Genomic DNA, 20,601 nt, shown 5'->3' on the forward strand with positions numbered 1-20,601 from the left:
TTTCAAGGCTTCAATAAAATAAAATAAAAAAATAAAATAAAAGACATACAAAAAGGGAAAAATAATGTTCAGAAAATTTTGCAAAAACCACCTTTTAAATCTTGTTTTTTTGCATATAACAACCTTTTAAAAAAAATGTTGCAAAAGAACACCAATTTAAAAAAAATTTGTTGCAACTTACCACCAATTCAATGTAAAATAATTGATAAATTTGGCTAAAAAAGTGGTAATTTGCAACAAAATTTTTAAAAGTGATGGTTTTTTACAACATTATTTTTAAAAGGTGGTTATATGCAAAATAAAAGGTGGTTTTTTGCAAAATTTTCTAATGTTTACGAGTAAAACTAAAGTGCTATATATGGTCTCTAATTAAATATGATGTGCATATTATAAAAAAAAAGGGTTTTTCACCAAATGCCCTCGACCGTTTGCAAAATTCACCAAATACCCTCAAGTTTTTCAAAATTCACCAAATACCATTGACGTTTGTTAATATTCACATTGTGACCTCAAAATACCCCTGACGTTAAAGGTCCGTTAGCAACAAAATTTAATTCACCAAATGCCCTGATTTTGTTGAATAATTACACAAAATACCTCTATTTTTTTAGGTACAACGACTAGTTTGAAATTTAGGAAACTAGCCGTTAGTTTTGATTCTCACCCTTTTTTGCATAAATACTCAACACATACCAGTCCTCTTATTTGCTTAACCACAATTTTAACATCATGAGTTATATGTCCAAATCATCTTCCTCAATGTATGAGTACTCTTATGTAAGAGTTGCAAACAAATATTGCAGTTGTAGCAAAAAATTTGCAACTAGAAGCTCTAAGTCCGTTAGCCCGCAGACAAGCCCAGACCGTTTACTAGGGTGGGTATGAACAAATTGTCAAGCCCGCATAAAAGGGGCATGGGTTTGCTATATTAAGCCCGTTGGAAAATATATGAACTATAAGCCCGATCCATTTCATGTCCAAGCCCGCAAAATTATCATCTCTACTTCGTTTGACCTTTTTTTTTTCCTATGTTTTCCTGGTCTCCAACACTTCTTTTTATGAATAGTGGTTGTTTGCAACTCTTACGCACTCATACATTGAGGAAGAGGATTTAGACATATAACTCATGGTGTTAAAATTTGTGGTTAAACAAATAAGAGGGCTGCTATGTGTTGAGTATTTATGTAAAAAAGGGTGAAAATAAAAACTAACGGTTAGTTTTCTAAATTTCAAACTAGTCGTTGTACCTAAAAAAATAGAGGTATTTAGTGTAAATATTTAACAAAGTTAAGGCATTTGGTGAATTAAATTTTATTGCTAATGGACCTTTAACATTAAGGGTATTTTGAGGTCACGGTGTGAATAATAACAAACTTTAGTGGTATTTCGTGAATTTTTAAAAACTTGAGAGTATTTGGTGAATTTTTCGAAAGGTTAAGGGCATCTGGTGAAAAACCCGTAAAAAAACTCCAAATACTTACGCAAACATGTAACCATATATCTTAAATGCTTAACGTGATTCACGCCGAGTTACTAATGGAGAAGTTTATGGGGGGAGGCTAAAGCAGTTTTTAAGGATGGCTTGGTGTGGCGGGTTGGTAATGGGTCCAGCATCATGGTTTACTTTGATGACTGGTTGCTTAAGGAGGGTGTGGTAATGCGATTTGAGGTGACTTCGGAGAGTAATCAATGTTGTGAGTGGTTGACTTGATTGATCATCATAGTGGTGAATAGGACTAAGATTATTGAGAGTATTTTTGCCCCGATACCTGTCGTATTATTCGTGCACTCGTTGCCTGGTGACAAAATGTATTTGAGATTGACTAGGGACGGGTTAAATGCTTAATAAATTGGTGATCAAGGGGTTAGTGGTGAAGTGTGGCGTGTATTCGAAATATGGAGTTATGGATGCCCCTCCAAAGCTCTGACACTTTTTTGGAATGCTTTTAAAGGTCATCTAGTTGTGAAGGAAAGACCTATGTATCAACACATTGTTGGGGTGGCGAGTTGACAGGTTTGCGGTGCACAAAGTGAAACCATATTACATGCTTTGTTCGACTGTAAAACAGCGTTAGAGATTTGGAACCAATGTCACCTGAATGACAAAGTTATAGCTACGCCTGCTACTTCCTTCTCTGATCGATGGCTATGGCTTTCCAAGGAGCTCTGTGCTTCTGCCTAAGATTAGTTGTTGCTTTCATGTGGGCAGTGTGGTGATGTTGCAGTATACAAGTATATGAGAACAAATAGCCTTGCGCGGTTATGGTGGCCTCATGCTTCTCTAGCTATGTTACGGAGTACTGTAACTATTCAAAGAAAGTTATAGTTGTTGGCTGAATTAAAGGCTCTTGTCAAATTGCTACTTGGTCTGTCCCCCCACCCCCCCAAAGGGTGTGTTAAACTCAATGTGGATGGTTATGTGCCCAATGACAATGATGTTGGGTTAGGTGTGGCTGCTTGTAATCATAGGGGTGAACTATTGTCTAATGTTGTTAAGATCAGCTCTTCTACTCAGTCGGATATAGCTAAAGCCCTTGCAATTCAACATACTTTACAAGTTGCTAAGAGGCTAGGGTACAAATGCATCTGGATTGAGAGCGATGCGGCACCTGCTGTCTAAGCCATTAAGAACCCGAGTGGTGGTGCGCAGTGGTGGATCTTGAAACTTTTTCTTTCAAGGGCCAATATTTCTGGCATAAGTGTACGTTTAAAACAAGAATCTAATAACATAAATATCTGAAAATTATTTACAAATCCAATGTGAGATTATATTATAAAGATTAAGGAGTATAAATATATAGCTAAATATGATACGTGAAATAATCAATTATTGACTTAGTTACTAAATGACTTAGAAATCTTCCTTTCAATAGAAATAACTAAACTATCAGCCAAGAACTCATCTTCCATCTTGTTACCCAATCTTGTTTTCATGATCTTCATTGTTGAAAATGCTCTTTCTATGGTAGCTGTTGAGACAGAATCGTGTCAAAACTAAACGTGTTTATTAATTATTACTAAAATAAAACATTGCTTACATTGTCAACTCTCAAACTATCTTATGTGTCATCCTTACATTAAATTTTTTTTCTCCAATTCTATATGTGATGTCATCAATTATTAATGATTTTTTATTTTCATTTTTAGGTTACACTTTTGACTTCAATGCATAAGTGTCTATATAAAATTCAGTTAACCAAGTTTCTCTCCTAAATTATAGTATCACATACCTAATTTGTTTGATATTTGATCGTGGGTTCAATTCCTTTTTTTTCTTTTAACTTTCTTTAAATGTAAATTATTTTTATATCTAATTCTAATATTCATATACAATGTCATGCAACTAAACATAAATTACAAGAAAGATTATTCATCGAAATTGGACTTATAATATATCTTTGGAAAGCTCTTTGCAAGCCCCATCCAACTACACTATTATTGGACCCTTGTCGTGGACCAAACTAAACTGGATTGGTTATTTTCATAAAATAGAGTTGTTTTTCGAAAACAGAAAGAAAGAATTTTTAATAAAAACTAACCGCAACACCTGACCTTTCACACTTTCACTTTATTCGATTATCATTCGACACAAAAGGTATTCATCACTGGGTTTGGTTTTGGGGAGACACAAATGGGTGTCTACAGAAGCCCCCACTTTGACTGAGTTTGGAGAAACACAAGTTTCGAAAACTAAAGTCAAAGTAGCGATAGGGACGGAGAATAATTCAGAACGTTCTGCGATCCTAAATCATTCTTGTAACGCCGGTACCTGTAAACTAGCGTTAGTTAAACAGATAAAAGAGTTAAGAAACGCGTATCTTGCACCGTTGAGCACACGTCTCTGTAGGTAACCGATTTGTTGCTGCATTGTTGTTGTGACAACTTTCCACAATCTATGGAACGCCATCTTGCTGTTTTGAAGTTCACTCGTCTCTAAACAATAGAGCTTTTTTTTTTGTTGATATGTTCACGCGCTTCTGAACAAAGAGCTTTTTAGTATGTCCACACGTTTTTGAACAAAAGAGCTTTGATAGAAATGTCCACGCGTCTCTGGACAAAAGAGCTTTGATAGAAATGTCCACACGTCTCTGAACAAAAGAGCTTTGAAAGAAATGTTCACGCGTCTCTGAACAAAAGAGCTTTGATAGAAATGTTCACGCGTCTCTGAACAAAAGAGCTTTGATAGAAATGTCCACGCGTCTCTGAACAAAAGAGCTTTGAAAGAAATGTCCACGCGTCTCTGAACAAAAGAGCTTTTATAGAAATGTCCACGCGTCTCTGAACAAAAGAGCTTTGAAAGAAATGTCCACGCGTCTCTGAACAAAAGAGCTTTTATAGAAATGTCCACGTGTCTCTGAACAAAAGAGCTTTGAAAGAAATGTCCACGCGTCTCTGAAAAAAAGAGCTTTGATAGAAATGTCCACGCGTCTCTGAACAAAAGAGCTTTGATAGAAATGTCCACGCGTCTCTGAGCAAAAGAGCTTTGATGATACTTTAATGTTTGTTGCGATAATATTCCGAAGAAAACTCCCGAAGACCAGCGCTTGTCGATCTTTAAAGCTTGCTTGAACTTTGCTTCCGTTATGCCAGTACGTCAGCGCTTTTGCTGCTTGTGAACCATTATGTCGGTGCCTCTGTTGTTTATGAACCAGTATGTCGGTGTCTTGCGATGAACCAATGTTTAGGCGCTTTAAGCTAAGTGAGACGATCTTTCGTCAGGTCGATCACTTATTGCGATTGTAATCAAGCCGACTACTTAATCATGTCAATTTGCTTATAGGGGCTAACTGGCGTACCAAGGAACCTGAAATTGCTGAAAGAGGTTGAAATAATTGCTCTGAGTGGTTGAGCGTTTTGAGCGTTCTGTCGCCGCTGCAATGCCTCTGGCGCCGCGATTTGGCTCTATAGCCAGACGCTGGGATCTAGCGCCAGGCGCTGAAATCTGTTGCTAAACACTAGATGTTGTCGTCTGGCGCTAGAGTAGGGTCTTCCCTATTCTGCTCTTGCTTCCGCTGGGATGCACCTGTATTTATCTTTGACTATAGGACTTTGCTAATTTCTTTAATTATTTTAGGGTTGACCTAAGGTTTGATGTTGCTTGACTCATTGACTTGACACGACTCGAGGTATAAACTTGACTCGCTGTGATTGACTCGAGGTTGACTCGACTCGAAGTGAAATGACACGTGTGACTCATGACCCGTGTGTGCATTGTATTGTGAAAAGCGCAAAAATTTTGTGGAGGGTACCGACTTTCTCCCGGAAAAGAAAGACGCGAAAAAGAATCGAAGTGAAGTTTTTTGAAGGTGTATGTTGAATGAGCTTAATCCGTTAATGTTGTCCCTCACAGTACAAGGGTTGTAACATCTTAGAATATCCTAGTTGACTTGATAATGAAAGTATTTAGGTAGCTTAGGCGCCGAGGCTAATTACTTCCTACTTTGTGATGCAATGATGATTGATCTTGATTTTGACATGACAAGACATGCTTCAGCATTGTGTTAAGATTTCATGATAAAGGGTTCCTAAGGGAAGTATATTTGGTCATGTATCTGTGATGTGTGTGAAAGTAACACTAAAGTTAGGCCGCAAGGGCTAAGTGTTTGGAAAAAGTATTTTGAGAAGAGTCAAATGATGATGACTCTTAGGCTAGGTAAGCTAATAATGTAGGGATCAAGCCCCCAAGTCTAGCTCTAAATGAATAGGGATGAGCATAGGAGATCCCTTAATATGATCAATTATGGTGTGAGTGTGTGAATGTGAATATGAATGCATGTTTATTACGGCCGCACCCCTTAGTGAGGTTGCCTACGTATCCGTTAGGAATCAGGCCGAACGTAGCTCTAGCCAAACCTCGCACAAGTGTGTGTATACCTCAAAGAGGTCTATTGAGGGTTGTAACGTGGTTAGGATAAAGGTTGAAGAAGAAAGGGATAAAGGCTCAAGACCCTAGATAAGCCCCCAAGGTGTGCAACCTTGCTTTTGAATCTTTGTATTTGTATGCTTGAGGTTTTTCATTTTTGAGCTCTTTCTTTTTTTTATTTTTGCTCTCTTTTTTGCTTTTGCATTTTTTTTTTATTTTGAACTTTTTTTGATAAGTGTGGGCAATCCCGATCATGCGGTCTATCACTCACTTGGCATTCATGTTTCTCAGGCACGGTACCGAGCACTCGATAAGAGACGCAATCTGAGACGTGTTCATATCAAAGACATTTTCATATCAAAGACATTGGAACACTTGCCCTTTCGCCACTTGTATTGTTTTTGCTATTTTAATTTTTTGATTCACTCAAGCTTTTGAATTTGCATAAGTTACACACCATCCCATCCCAAGGTTAGGTAGATGTGGGTTGAAGAAAGAAAGGTCAATCGTTAGATGAGGCTCAAAGTGGTTTATCAAGAAAGGATTGCATATTTGAAGGGTAAAAGATTATATGATATGGCTACAAGAGGTGCCTCAAATCATTGATATACCTCGTGCTCAGTTTGACATGGATTTTTTTTTAAATGCAATGCAATGCGATGATCATATGTAAGGAAATAAATGCTCATTTTATTAAAAGGGGAAGGAATAATGATCCTACAAAATAAATCTAAGGAGAATAAAATGGTGCCTATGCTAGACTTATTGGGGAAAGGAATAAAAAAGAAATAGAAAAAGAGGTCACGAAATCTTGTCGTTGAAGCTCGCCTCTTATCTTGTGCCTTATCATCACTCTGTCTTCTTGCCGACTGGAGGTATAGGAAGCTTGTTATTGTCGATCAAATATTGGATTGCTTCCTTTAGCTTCCAACAGCTCTCGGTAGTATGACCCCTACCTTGATGGTACTTGCAGCGTACATTTGGGTTCCAACTAGGCAATCTCTTCTCAAGTGGGGGATCTTGAATGGGTCCAATAGGAGTAATGAGTTTCTTTTCATGGAGTCGATCGAAAGCATCATCGTAGCTAATTCCAATAGGGGTGAAATCCTTTCTTAGTTGCTTTCTAAATCCTCGATTATCCATGGCTAAGATTTCATTAAGGTCGAAAGTACCAACATTGTTGCTAGAGTAGGTGTTTTCAGAAGAAGAAGGATAATCGTTCTTCTTTCCTTTACAGCCACTGTTTTTATCGTTACTAATCCGAGCCTTCTTGTCGCGCGGAGGAACATGAAGGAGACTTGAATCAATGAGGTCTTGAACACGATCTTTGAGAGCGAGACATACTTCGGTGGTGTGACCACGACCTCTATGGTATCGGCAATAAGATTTTAGGTCCCAATTGGGATACCGTTTTTCAGGCGGAGGGTCTTGACTGGGACTAATGGGGTAAATGAGACCTTAATCGTGGAGACAGTCAAAAGCTTCATTGTAAGTCATTCCTATTGGTGTGTATTCTTCAATGGTCCGTTTTGCCCGTGGCTTAGGAGCATTGAGTTCTTCATTAGATACTTGGTGAGAATTTTGTTCAACAACCATCATCCGATTTGCTAATCCTTCTACCACATTCAAGAGCATGGCAATGACATCTTGCAGTTTTCGAACGTCTTCTTTTAAACTTGACGAGTCTTCCCTGATGTTATCTAAGAAAATACTTTCATCCTCCTCAATCACGGCCACTTCATCAAGAGAGGTTATATAAGCTGTCTCGATCATGGACTTACCTATAGGTGTGATAAGGAGTGAAGGATCGAAGAATGTTTGATCTTCTGCGATGGCTAGAATCTCGGAAGTTTTATTGTCATCGATCAGATCTTGAATAGCTTCTTTGAGTTTCCAACACTCCTCAGTGTCGTGACCCTTTCCTTGGTGATATTTGCAGTGCTTATTAGGATCCCACTTGGGTGGCCTGGCCTTTGGAACTGGATCTTTGATAGGCCCTATGGGCATGACTAGTCCTTTGTGGTGTAATTTTTCGAAAGCTGTTTCATAACTCATACCAAGCGGAGTGAACACTCTTTTCGACCTTTAGATTCGCGGTTTGGAGGTGATCGTAGCATGTACTTCATTAATGGGAGAGGAAGAAGAAGGATGGTCGTCTTCAATGTCAATGCCTATATTATACACAGCCTTGAAAGTATTCAAGTTGTGTTGATATTTTAAGTGCTTTGCATATTTTTCTTGAAGATTCTTGATGAACATCCTCACAGATTCTTTCTCGGTAGGAACCTTGACCATATTAGCAGAAGTTTCCCTCCATTTGTTGAAGAAAGGAGTGAACCCTTCGTTTTCTTTTTGTTTTAACATCTCAAGTTGTCTGTGGTCTGTTTCGTCTTGAATGTTGCACTTATATCTATCTATGAAAGCGTTTACAATTGACTCCCAACTAGAGGTTTTCTCTTTATCAAGAGAAAAGTACCATTGCTGACAAACAGTTTCTAAAGATAGAGAAAACATAGAATGAAAAGCTTTCTTATCTATTCCCTTAATATCCATTACAGTTTCAAAGGCTCTTAAATGAAAATAAGGGTTATCCATTGCCTTGAATTTCGGGATGACGTTGGCATTGAACTTCTGCGAAAGAAGATCCTTGTCCACCGAGACCCCTTGTGAGCTAATGCCCTGGAATCTATAGTCATTGGATAATCTGCTCAAACTTTCCTGGATGAGCTCCATTTGTTGTTGTCTCACAGGGTCATTGATTTGAAGAGTCAAACTCTTCAACATTTCAGCCATGTTAGCCACTTGTTCCTTGAGTTTGTTGACTTCTTCCTGACTTTCCATTATCTTCTTAGCTTTCCTTTTTTGACCGATTGGCTTATCAAAAAGTTGAACTTGAATAAAGGTGTTGTCTTTGATTAATTGTCCTTCTCTCCTTGACCAAGTACTGTGGAAAGGGAAATTAAGGGATATTCGTTGTTAATTATTTGACTCAACTCTATTCAACATGCAATGGATGGAAGAAGGTAGGAAAAATGAATATTGTGACATGGGGAAAGCATGTAGAGAATGGAAAGATGATGTAGATGGAGAGATATGAAAAAAATTAGGAATAGAATGTACCCCCAACTCAAATGACGGAAAAAACCGAATCATGCATGAACCTAAGACATGGTCATGGTGACTATATAAAGTGTGTGCTAACACTAGTGAGTGTATGTGACATGTTAAGGCTCTTGTGTAAGACCATGCGGCTAGACTATGTGACTAGACTCAATTAAGGACTTAACAAAGTTACTGTTTATTAATAAAATAATCGAACTGATTAGCAAACTGTTTAATTAGACTCGTCGTGATGACTCGAGTAAGAATCTGGACTATCGCCGGAACAACAGAACTGTCGCCACAGTTTGAAGCTTGTCGCCAAACGACAAATTTGTTGCCAGGCGACAAACAGTAAACTGCGGCGCCACATCCCAAAATTCTGCGCCATTGCTGGAACATTAATCTGGGACTGTTTCCAGTAAGTTTACTCTAAGGGGACATGCCTACAGTCGTACTAAGTCAGATTGATTGCTTTATTAGTCTTTAATTAGTCAAATTAATTAATTAATTAGTTAGACAAAGTCCTTTTTAGTCATTAATTAGTTTATTTAGACTTAAACACAAGTCAAACAAACGGTTAGCACATATAGCGTATGCACAAGCAAAGAATGCACAAATAGTTCAAATAGTCACAATATGATGCAATGAGTTTGCAACCTAACCATGGATCTAGTTCACTAAAGTTTAAGGATATGGGTTAGTCAAAGAGGGTCCATGGTTATGAGTCCGGATGCACCACGCGGAAGCCTTACCTTTGGAAGGGTTGGCGCGTGTGGATGGGACCCCGCGAGTTAAACTCGCTTCCACGGTTTGGTGAATTCAACATTCTCGGATGTACCCTTTGTTGCTCAGAGCGTTCAATCGGGTAGATGGAGCATGAATTCCCAGAGGGTTATGTCCATATGTAAAACACATATGGGTTTCAGAAAAAAGAGAAAAACTCAATCAGGAAGTAGAATCGAGCCAACAGTGCTAGAACTAGTCAAAACAAGAAGGCAGAGTTCTGGCTCGGTATTGGAAGAACACGGCGCCAGACAATAGAGTCTTTCGCCAGAAAATGACTCCGTCGCCAGACGACAGGATTGTCGCCAGGCGACGAGGCCATTTTTCAGGCGACGCACTCTGTTTTCTAGACGCTAGTTCCTACATGCCTCAGCAGCTTGCTGTGTTCTTAGAATTTTCCAGTTTTCGCAGTATTATTTCGATTCTAGTTGTGAAAGATATTTCTCAGATTTCCTACGTGTAAAAATCCTATGTTTTTGACTCATTACGGATGGTCTTTCCAATGAGAACCTTTTTTATGCATATGACAATAATGTTAATCAAAATTACGCACATGAAATACTTAGAACTTTTCGAGTCTCATCCACTCATTCTAAATCATTGCCAAAATAAATTTTAGGAATTAAAATAGAAATCCTCCCCAGTGGAGTCGCCAAAAACTGTAGGGAATATTTCAAGCATTACCCAAAACTTGAACCCCACTGTGATCATACACTTAATCATGGTGGCGTCCAAAGGGAAGGAAGCTAGAGAAAAAGAGTCGCCAACAAGTTTTAGGAACTTGTAAACCGTTCACAGGGTGAAGGTTACACCCCTTAACGATCCATGAGATCGTCAACTCCAATAGGTCTGGAACCATGACTGGAAGTTCGGGGATGAAGGTACAAATCCAACCTAAAAGAGATTGAACCTGCCCTAATAATAGGCCTCTACTTTATTCTTCTCGTATTCATGTGCGCTTTCTGACTAACATGCAATCAATAGATTAACCCTAAACCTGTTTATCTATGTTGGTTGAATTTAATTCACAAATAAACCTATTATTGGCGATCACTTGAATTATAATCATATTAACCCTAAACAAGATTATTAATTATTTTATTAAGCGTGATTACAAGTACAAATTCCCTTTAAACATGCAAGAGAGGGCGTGATCAAGCAATAACAATAATAAACATCAAGCAACATAATAACAATCATAATAATAATAATCATGTTAATAATAAAGCTTAAATATAATAGCAAGATCCTAGGCATGATACTAACAAGATTAATATAAATCCTAGCATGTCACTAAGCAATAAAGATCAAAGCTTTAAACCTAACATGATACTGACATGATATTAGGAAAGAGCAAAAGACACCCTAAACATGATACTAGAAAGAAATAAAAACATCCTAACATGATACTAGGAATTAAACAAATTCAAACATGCTTTCTACAAGAATAGAGCAATAAGATTACATACTTTGATGCCTCGTACCTCTTTCTAATAACAAAATACACGCGTTAGTAACTTCAAGGAAAAGTAATAAAATCAAACAATTAAATTAAATAATTGAAAAGTTTAGACTGGATTTGGGACCAAACCCTCAGAAATTATAACCTTTCACGTCTAGGGCGAAGGCAACTTCGAACTCGGCTAGGTGTTTCTAGATCTCGTGTATGCGGAATTGTGTTTATGAAAAGCTAGAGAGATGAGAGCTTAGAGAGAATTTAGAGAATAGATTCTAGATGAGATTTGATGAATAAAAACGGAGGTTCAGCACGCTATTTATAAGAAAATAGTCCGGAAATAGGTAGAATTTGATAAGGAATAAAACTCCACGCTGTCGCTGCAAAACCAAACTTGTCGCTTGGCGACAAGCTCTGTCGCGTGGCGACAAGGCCTATCGTTTGGCGACAGCCTGGACTCCTACGCGCTTTCAAACACGGAGTCCACTTATCAATCAAAATTGACTCGTAAAGTCCGTATGAAAACTGAAATCGTATTTTCATAAAATAATATTTTATTCCAAGTAAAACTTATCAAAATATAATTATTAATTCTAATTTTATTAGAACTTAAAAGAACCTTCTAGAGGATTCTAGAAGACTATAATTAATTCTAATAACTTTAGGAATAATAATTAACATTGGGCCCTCCCCTAGATCATTGGGCCGCATGTAAAGATCAAACCGGGCCCAGTTTAGTATTTTGGCCATAACTTCCTCATTATTCATCGGAATTAGGCTTATAATATATCGTTGGAAAGCTCTTTGTATGCCCCATCTAAATACACTATTATTGGACCCTTGTTGTGGACAAAACTAAACTGGATTGGCTATTTTCATAAAATAGAGTTGTTTTTCGAAAACAGAAAGAAAGAATTTTTAATAATAACTAACCGCAACACATGACCTTTCACACTTTCACTTTATTCAATTATCATTCGACGCAAAAGGTATTCATCACTGGGTTTGGTTTTGGGGAGACACAAATGGGTGTCTACAGTGATCAAAAGAAAAAAAAAATTGAGTTCAAAATAAAGGTATTCAAAATTCGTTTGATTTACTCAAGTTCTTTATTATTGTATTTATATGAGTGAAATTTTAAGTGTTTGGGAAAATTTTGATATGTTTGGATTTGTTGTTTGGTGAATTTTTGGTGAAGTTGAGTTATGTTGGAGATGTTGGTCAATATTTATTTTTAACCTTGGTTTTATTTGTTAGGTTTTGGCTCCCTAAAGCATAGCTTTACTCTCACATTTTCCCAAATATTTCCTACCCTCTTACCCCAGCCTTACATATTACAAGCTTTGAAGACCTTCCGAAATTTGTGCATAGAGTTGTATGGATGTAAAATTAGTTATTTATCAATGCAAAGAATGATTTGACATATTTCAAGTCGACTATTAGGTTGAGTGCTTGTCTTTATAAACACACGAGTGTTGTGAGTTTGGGAGGGCATTGTTCACAATAAAGGGGTTGGGTTGAGAGAGATCGGATACATTTTATTTTCGCTACATATATGAGTGAAGAGTGTGTGTGCACTAGTCATGAATTCCATATACACTTGTAGTTAGCTTTGTTTGACGATTGTTAGGGAGGATTAGTAGTTGGATGGAATTGATTGGTTGACTTTGATGCATATTTGTTGAATTTGCCTTGAATTTATTATACTTGGTTTTAGTTAATTTTGGGGTGAAGTATATTTTATTTGTTCATTGATGAGATCTTTGCTTCGATGTAAGCAAAAGTTTGGCTTGGGGGAGTTTGATATGTCCACTTTATGTAGTGATTTACCCCTGTCCCTTGGTCATATTTAGGAGTATTTTTGGCTCTACGGAGCTATTTTTATTACTAATATGCGTATTCTAGTGTTTTCGTAGCTTTGGTATTGTTTTATAGAAAATTGTAGATTTGGAGTATTTTCTCGGACTTATTTGAGCCACTACGAGCATTAGTTTGGGATCGTATTCATATGACCATATTTTGTAGCCCAAAACCGCATTAGAACAATCAAACCAGTGATTAAGGGCTTGACGATTAAGAAGGGACCGAGGCAATGAGCTGAGTCACAAAGATCCAAAGAAGAAATCCGGATTGGGCCAAGAAGGAGCTCAATCGAAGACTCCATGCTTCCCGGATGCTCGCGTGACCGGGGAGTGCCCTCGCCCTGAGGAGCGCCCGGTCGGGCGAGGCAGGAAGTAAAGAATTAGCATAATCCAGAGGCGCGCCCGAACGAGCGGAAACTCAACAACTGAAGGCAGGCCCGGCCGGGTAGTCAGGCACCCGATCGGGCGCGTGTTATTACTGGTGTTTTGCGAATTTTAATCTTTGTTTTAGTTTAGGAATTTCTAGATTGAGTATAAATACGCTTTTGTTAAACGAGACAATTATGTCATTCATTAGTTAATTTCAAATTTTAGTTTTAAGCTTTTGATTAATATTCTTGTTCTTCCAACTCTTTTGGTTTTATGCAATTCAATATTTCCGTTTATTTTCGTAACAATTTCTTTCCCTTTTATTTTCAGTAATTTAATTTCTTGATTAAACATGTCTTGTTTTATCGCTTTGTTTAATTTAGATTTCAATATGTGTGAGTAGTTTATTTAATTTCTAGGGTTCGTGGGGATCCATAAATAATATAAAGGGGTAATTTATTATTGTTGATTGTCAATGCATGATTAATTTCCGATTGATTGATTTAATGCTATGCAATTAGATTTGGCCAAGTTTAATTGTATGAGTAATGCAATATTGATTCGAGATTTGAGAGATGAGAATTAATGTTTAGGCTAAGCTTTAATAAGTAGGTTAATTTATAAATGGTTAAATCAATATTCGAGAGATGTGATTTAATACTGCTAGATTAATTCTGTGATTGTGATACATAGCGAAAGCCCTTTATGATATGATTAATTCATGCATTGATGATTGATTGTTATGCTTTACCCTGTAATATTATTTATTTGTGAACCTTTACCCTAGGCTTTGATTTATTGTTATTCCCCTTTATTTTATTTGCTTTAGTTTGTTTATTCTCTTTAATTTAATTGTCACAATAATAATTTGGTTACTTGATAATTTAGATTATATTAATTTATTAGTAATAGAAAGACTTTGTTTCCCTGTGGATTCGACCCTACTTCCCTATCTGCTTTAGTTAGAGGACTTAGGTAATTTTTTTGATTAGGTGATACAACTAGACCTGGGGCCTTGTCAATTATATAGTGAACCCTTATCGTTTCACTCTAAAAAATACCTTAACCCACTAAAAAAATCTCCAATTGGAACGCATTTGTTGAATTGTCTTGTTCAAAAGGACATTTTTGGTAATCACTAATAAGGGTGATTTGCCTCAACCAAGGTGGTTCATTTTACTTTTATGAGTGAATCCGTCAAAGATCACTAAAATCCCACTTACAAAAATGTGACGCTTATGTCAACTACCCAAATTGAAAACCCAATGGAATTGGTTATTTAAAACATGACACCTATCCGAAATACAATGGTTTTGACCCCTGAGTGGATTTAAATCCCACTATGATCAGTATGTAGTCCAACTTTGGTGCTCAAACCTACCTTATACTAATTATTATATCATTTTGTGTGTCTAACATGCCTTAAAATTTGATTTTATTTATTATACCTATGATAAATTTTTTTTTTAAACAATGCAATAGTAAGAGCCCGTTCTTTAGAGCGAAAGATAAGGCGAGTTCCAGACGTTCGATTCTCTTAATTTAAATCCCAAACCCAAGATTGTTTCTTATTTGTTTTTTATGCAGTTAGTAATTAATTTTAAGATTTATCTCTTGAAATTAACTGTTTTAAAATCCGTCCTTATTCGGGTAAAAATAAGGTGGCGACTCTAAGTTTTTAATTAAAAGTCTCACTAGATACCTAAGTTGAACCTCTATACACTAATTTGTCCACTAAAAACCAGGTACCATAGTCACAGATGGGACCGGAGTAGGAAGGGGGTCGTTTCCGATGGTTAGTTGGTTGGTTGGGGTGGGGGTGGGGCGGTGAGAGTGAGCGTTGGTGGCTGGTGGCATTAATTTATTATTTTAATTTTTATATTCATATTAATTTTTTGGACCACGTGCTGACACACACGTGTTCAAGTCACCTATTATAACAGGTTGATGATCAACTACAATTGAACAAAGAAAACAATTTGTTGGGATTATTCCAAAACAATCCAAAGTTGAGATTATTCAAAGTAAAGTAGCCAACGTTGGAATTATTAAAATGAATTTTTCCTTTACCTTTTATACATTTGATATTTTCGAGCACAAATTTGACTTAATTTCAGTCCACACATGAAACAATAAAAAAATCATAAGCTATATAAGGGGGCGTTGGTTTCGGGATTTTCAGGAAAAGAGTAAGGCCAGGGAAGCAATTTAGTGATTCCGTTAGGTTTTGCTTGTTAGGGCAATTGACAGGCTAAAGTCGTATCACCTAATAAAAAATAATTCCTAAGTTCTCTAGCTAAAGCAGATAGGGAAGTAGGGTCGAGTCCACAGGGAAACAAGTCTTTCTATTCCTAGTTAATTAAAATAATCTAAATTATTAAGTAATTAAATTATAGATATGACGAATTAAACTAAAGAGGATAAAAGTATGATGAAATCAATAAATAAAAGCCTAGGGTATAGGTTCACCAATAAACAATATTCCAGGGTAAACATAATAATCAACCACCAATGCAATAATTAATCAGATCATAAATGGCTTTCGCTACGTATTACAATCACAGTATTAATCTACTGGTATTAAATCGCATCTCTCAAATCTTGACTTATCCATTTATAAATTAACCTGCCTATTGAAACTAAGCCTAAACATCAATTCTCATCTCTCGAATCTCAAATCAATATTGCATAACTCATACAATTAAACCAGGCCTAATCTAATTACATAGCATTAAATCAATCAATAGGAAATTAATAAAGCATTGATAAATCAACAATAATAAATTACCCCTTCATATTATTTATGGATCCCCACAACCCTAGAAAATAATCTACTAACACATATTAAAATCTAAACTAAACAAAGCAATTGAACAAGACATAATGAATTAAAGCAATTATATTACTAGAAATAAAAAGGGAAGAAATTGTTGTCAAAATTAACGGAAATAATGAATTGCATAAACCAAGAGTTGTAGAGAGAGAAACAAGAGAGAAGTCTAAGCTTAAAAATTAAGTATGAGAATTTTAGCTAATGAAAGAGATAATTGTCTCAAAACTAAACTAAACATATTTATACAAAACCACAAAATCCTAATTAGAAACTAAGTAAAAAACGTCGAAAATCTTCTCTCCAAAACACGCGCCCGGTCGAGCCCACCTTTTCTTGAGGGGCTGCTTCTCTTGCGCCCGATCGGGCGCGAGACAAGGCGAAGAGAGAGGTCCTTCTTTCTTCCGCCTCGCTCGGTCGGGCGTGCCTTCGGGCGAGGCCGCATCCGATCGGGCGGACTCCTTGGGCAACATTTAGACTTCGTTTGGGCCACTATTCTTGGCCCAAACTCATATCTTCTCTTTGGGTCTTTATAACTCGATCCGTTGCCCCGTTTTCTCCTATGCCGAGCCCTTAATCACCGGTTTGATGATTCTAACCGGCCTTGGGCTATGAAAGATGGTCTTTCTTCTCTAATGCTCGTAGTGGCTCCAAATAAATCCGGGAAAATTCTCAAAACTTGCAATTTTCGATAAAACAATATCAAAACTACGAAAACACTAGAAAACACATATTATTAATAAAAGTGGCTCTAAAGAGCCAAAAATACTCCTAATTATGACCAAGGGACGGGGGTAAATCACTATATAAAATAGACATATGAAACTCCCCTAAGCCAAACCTTTGCTTGTCTCAAAGCCAAGAATTCATCAATGAACAAATAAAACATACTTCACCTCAAATCAATCAAAACCAAGCATATCCAATTCAAGGCATATCTAACAAGTATGCATCAAAGCTAACCAATCAAATCTATCCAACTACTCATCCTTCCTAACAATTGTCAAATAGAGCAAACCACAAGAGCATATAGAATTCACAACTAGTGCTCACACACTCAACTCTCATTTATGTGGCGGATATAAGATGTACCCGATCACTCTCCATCCCAACCCCTTTATGTGAACAATGCCCTCCCAACTCACTACACTCGTGTGTTTGAAAGACATTCACTCAACCTAAATAGTCAACTCGGAATATATCAAATCATTCTTTGCATTGATAAACAACTAATTTCTTATTCATACAACTCTATGCACAAAGGTCGGAAGGTTTTTAAAGCTTGTAATGTAAGGCTAGGGTAAAAGGTAGGAGATATTTGGGAAAATGTTAGAGAAAAATAATGCTTAAGGGAGCCAAAATCCTAAAAATAAAGAACAAGGTCAAAATAAATAATGACCATATAAACCATCTCCAACACTACTCAACTCAACCAAAAGTTTACCAAACATCAAATTCAATCAACAACTCCTAACTCTTACAAAATCACTCATAAAAATATAATAATTAAGAATTTGAGCGAACTGAACAAACTTTTGAAATAATTATTACTTGTAATTTTTCTCATTGAAACTCCAAATTCTTTGTTCTTTTGAACCTTCTCTTACAACATTTGAACATTATTCATTTTTTTCTTTTTTGCTCTCTTTTTGAAGTTTACTCATTCTTTTTTTTTTTTGAACTTCTCTTTTTTTTTTTCAACATCATGCTTTATTTTTTTTTCTCTCAAGAAAATTTCAACTTTCAAAATCTTCAAAAATAAACCACTACTAGTAGAAAAAGTCATTTGGGCACCGAGTAATGCCCACCGATTTTTAAAAACCAGTGGGGAAAAAATATGGGCGGGATTGGGTAGAGGACATTGGCATCGGTTCAAACCAAACTGGTGCCATTTTAACTAAAGGCCACCGGTTCAAACTGGTGGCAATTAAAAAAAAAAAACCCCGCCTTATTTTCCTTCTTTTTCGTTCTCTCTTTTCATTTCCCCCTAAAATTTAGTTCCCTCCTTCAAGCTTCCCTCCTTCAAACTGAAAACACCAGCAGCCTCCTCCACCACTGCCGTCCATCCTCCTTCACCGGCCACCCTCTTTCACCGGCCACCCTTTCTCTTTCATTCTGCTTCTCTTTCTCTTTCTCTTTCATTCTCTTTCTATTTCATTCTCTTCATTTGGTGTTCGAAAACACCAATAGCCCCCTCTACCATTGCGCGCGCGAGTACAGCCGGCTCCACCACTCCGCCACTAGAACAATAGCGTCGATCACTCTGCCACCTTCACAGCTGCATCCAGGCCCGAAAGCCACAGCAGCAAGCAGCCACAGGAGCAACAGCTTTCGCGCCGTAGCTGCCCCTCCTCCGCCACTACCGTCGCGCCGTAGCTGCCCCTCCACAGCCACGAGGTTCCTCCTCAACCGCCGCTGTCCTATGCCCTCCATCTCTCCTCCCCTTCCACCTCCAATTATGGTGGTAATTTTCACCTCTTCCACCTAGGGTTAGTTCCATTTTTTTGGCATTTTGAACAATTATTTTCAATGCTCTACCTATATTTTGTTTTGCATTTTTAACAATTGTTGGGTATATGAGCAAACTAAAGTTAGGGTTTGTGAATTTTAGGTGGTTTTAATGTTTAATTTTCAATAAGTTAGAGATTAGTAACCTTGTTAGTTAGTTGAATTTTGGTTTGTAGATTATAGACTTTCCTTTTGGGGGGAATGTTTACCCTAACTATTTTGGTGGTAGCTCTTCTGGTGGTGCAAGTGGTAGCGGCGGAGGTTTTAGAGCGATGGATGATGAGGATGAGGATTAGCCATGCTGGGCTAATTCCCGAGTCAATGAGGACATTGTCTGATTTTGGCTTGGGGGAGATTTTTGGATTTAGGTATCTTTTTCTTCTTTTTCTTTTATTTTTGGTGTGTTTAGTATAGATTTATTGCTTTCTAGTATAGATTTTATTGTTTTGAAAAAAATTAAAAAATACAAAAAAATTGGAGAGATGGGAATTTCCAGAATAGGACAGACCCTCGACTAGAATGATAGAAAAGACGACTCATGCATGGACCTAAGACATGGTCATGTTGTGAAGGAAGTATATACAAAGTGTGTGCTAAGACTAGTGAGTGTAAGTGATATGTTCAACACTCGTGTCATGACCATGTGACTAGACATGTGATTAGACTCGTACAAAGACTAAGTTAAGACTTTATCTGTATACACTAAACTGGATAGGCTGTAGTATTTTAGTCATAACTTTTAATATATGACTCTGAATTGGACGAAACTAACACCAAATGAAAGATAAAACTCAAGGCTACAGATCCATAGGTTTTACAACTTGTAACTCTTTTTAGAACTCCGGATATGACCAAAACAAATTGACGCTTGTGTAGTATACGGGAATAAAATCCGAGTTAACTCAAAGAAACTATCACTCGATTTTAGACATGTTTATTAGCTCAAATTAATTAATCAATTAATTAATTAAAGTCCTTTAGTCATTAGTTAGTTTATAATCACAAGTCAAACCAAACAGTTAGTTTAATCACATATAAATATGCACAAGTAAATAATGCACAAGTAGTCAAATAGTCACAACATGATGCAATGAGTTTGCCACCTAACCATGACTCTAGTTCTTTAAAGTTCAAGAATTATGGTAGTCAAAGTGGGTCCATGGTTATGAGTCCGGATGCATCACGCGGAATCCTTACCCTTGGAAGGGTTGGCGCGTATGGATGGGACCCCGCAAGTTAAACTTGCTTCCATGGTTTGGTGAATTCACTAACTCGGATGTACCATTCGTTGCAATGAGCGTTCGATTGGGTAGATGGAGCGTGAATTCCCAAAGGGTTATAGCCATATGTGGAAAACATATGGGTTCAGAAAAGAGGGAAAAACTCAATTAAGAAGTAAAATCGAGCAAACAGTGCTAGAACCGGTCAAAGCAAGAAGGCAGCCGTCTGGCTCGGTATTAGAAGAACTTGGCGCGAGATAACAGGGACCGTCGCAAGGAGATGGCCCTATCGCGTCACGATATCGTTATTGCATCGCGACAGAGCCATCGCACTGCGATGGGCACTGTTTTCTCAGCGCTAGTTCCTACATGCCTTATCAGCTTTCTGTGTTCTTAGAATTTTCTAGTTTTTCGCAGTATTTTTTCGATTCTAGTTGAGAAAGATATTTCCCAAATTTATTACGTGTAAAAAGCCTATGTTTTTGACGCATTACAGATGGTCTTTCTAATGCGGACCTTTTTACACTTATGCCGATAATGTCAATCAAAATTACGCACATGAATACTTAGAACTTTTTGAGTCTCATCCACTCATTCTAAATTGTTGC

Source organism: Chenopodium album, chromosome 11, assembly GCF_948465745.1.
Source record: "Chenopodium album chromosome 11, dcCheAlbu1.1, whole genome shotgun sequence".
Taxonomy (NCBI): Eukaryota; Viridiplantae; Streptophyta; class Magnoliopsida; order Caryophyllales; family Amaranthaceae; genus Chenopodium; species Chenopodium album.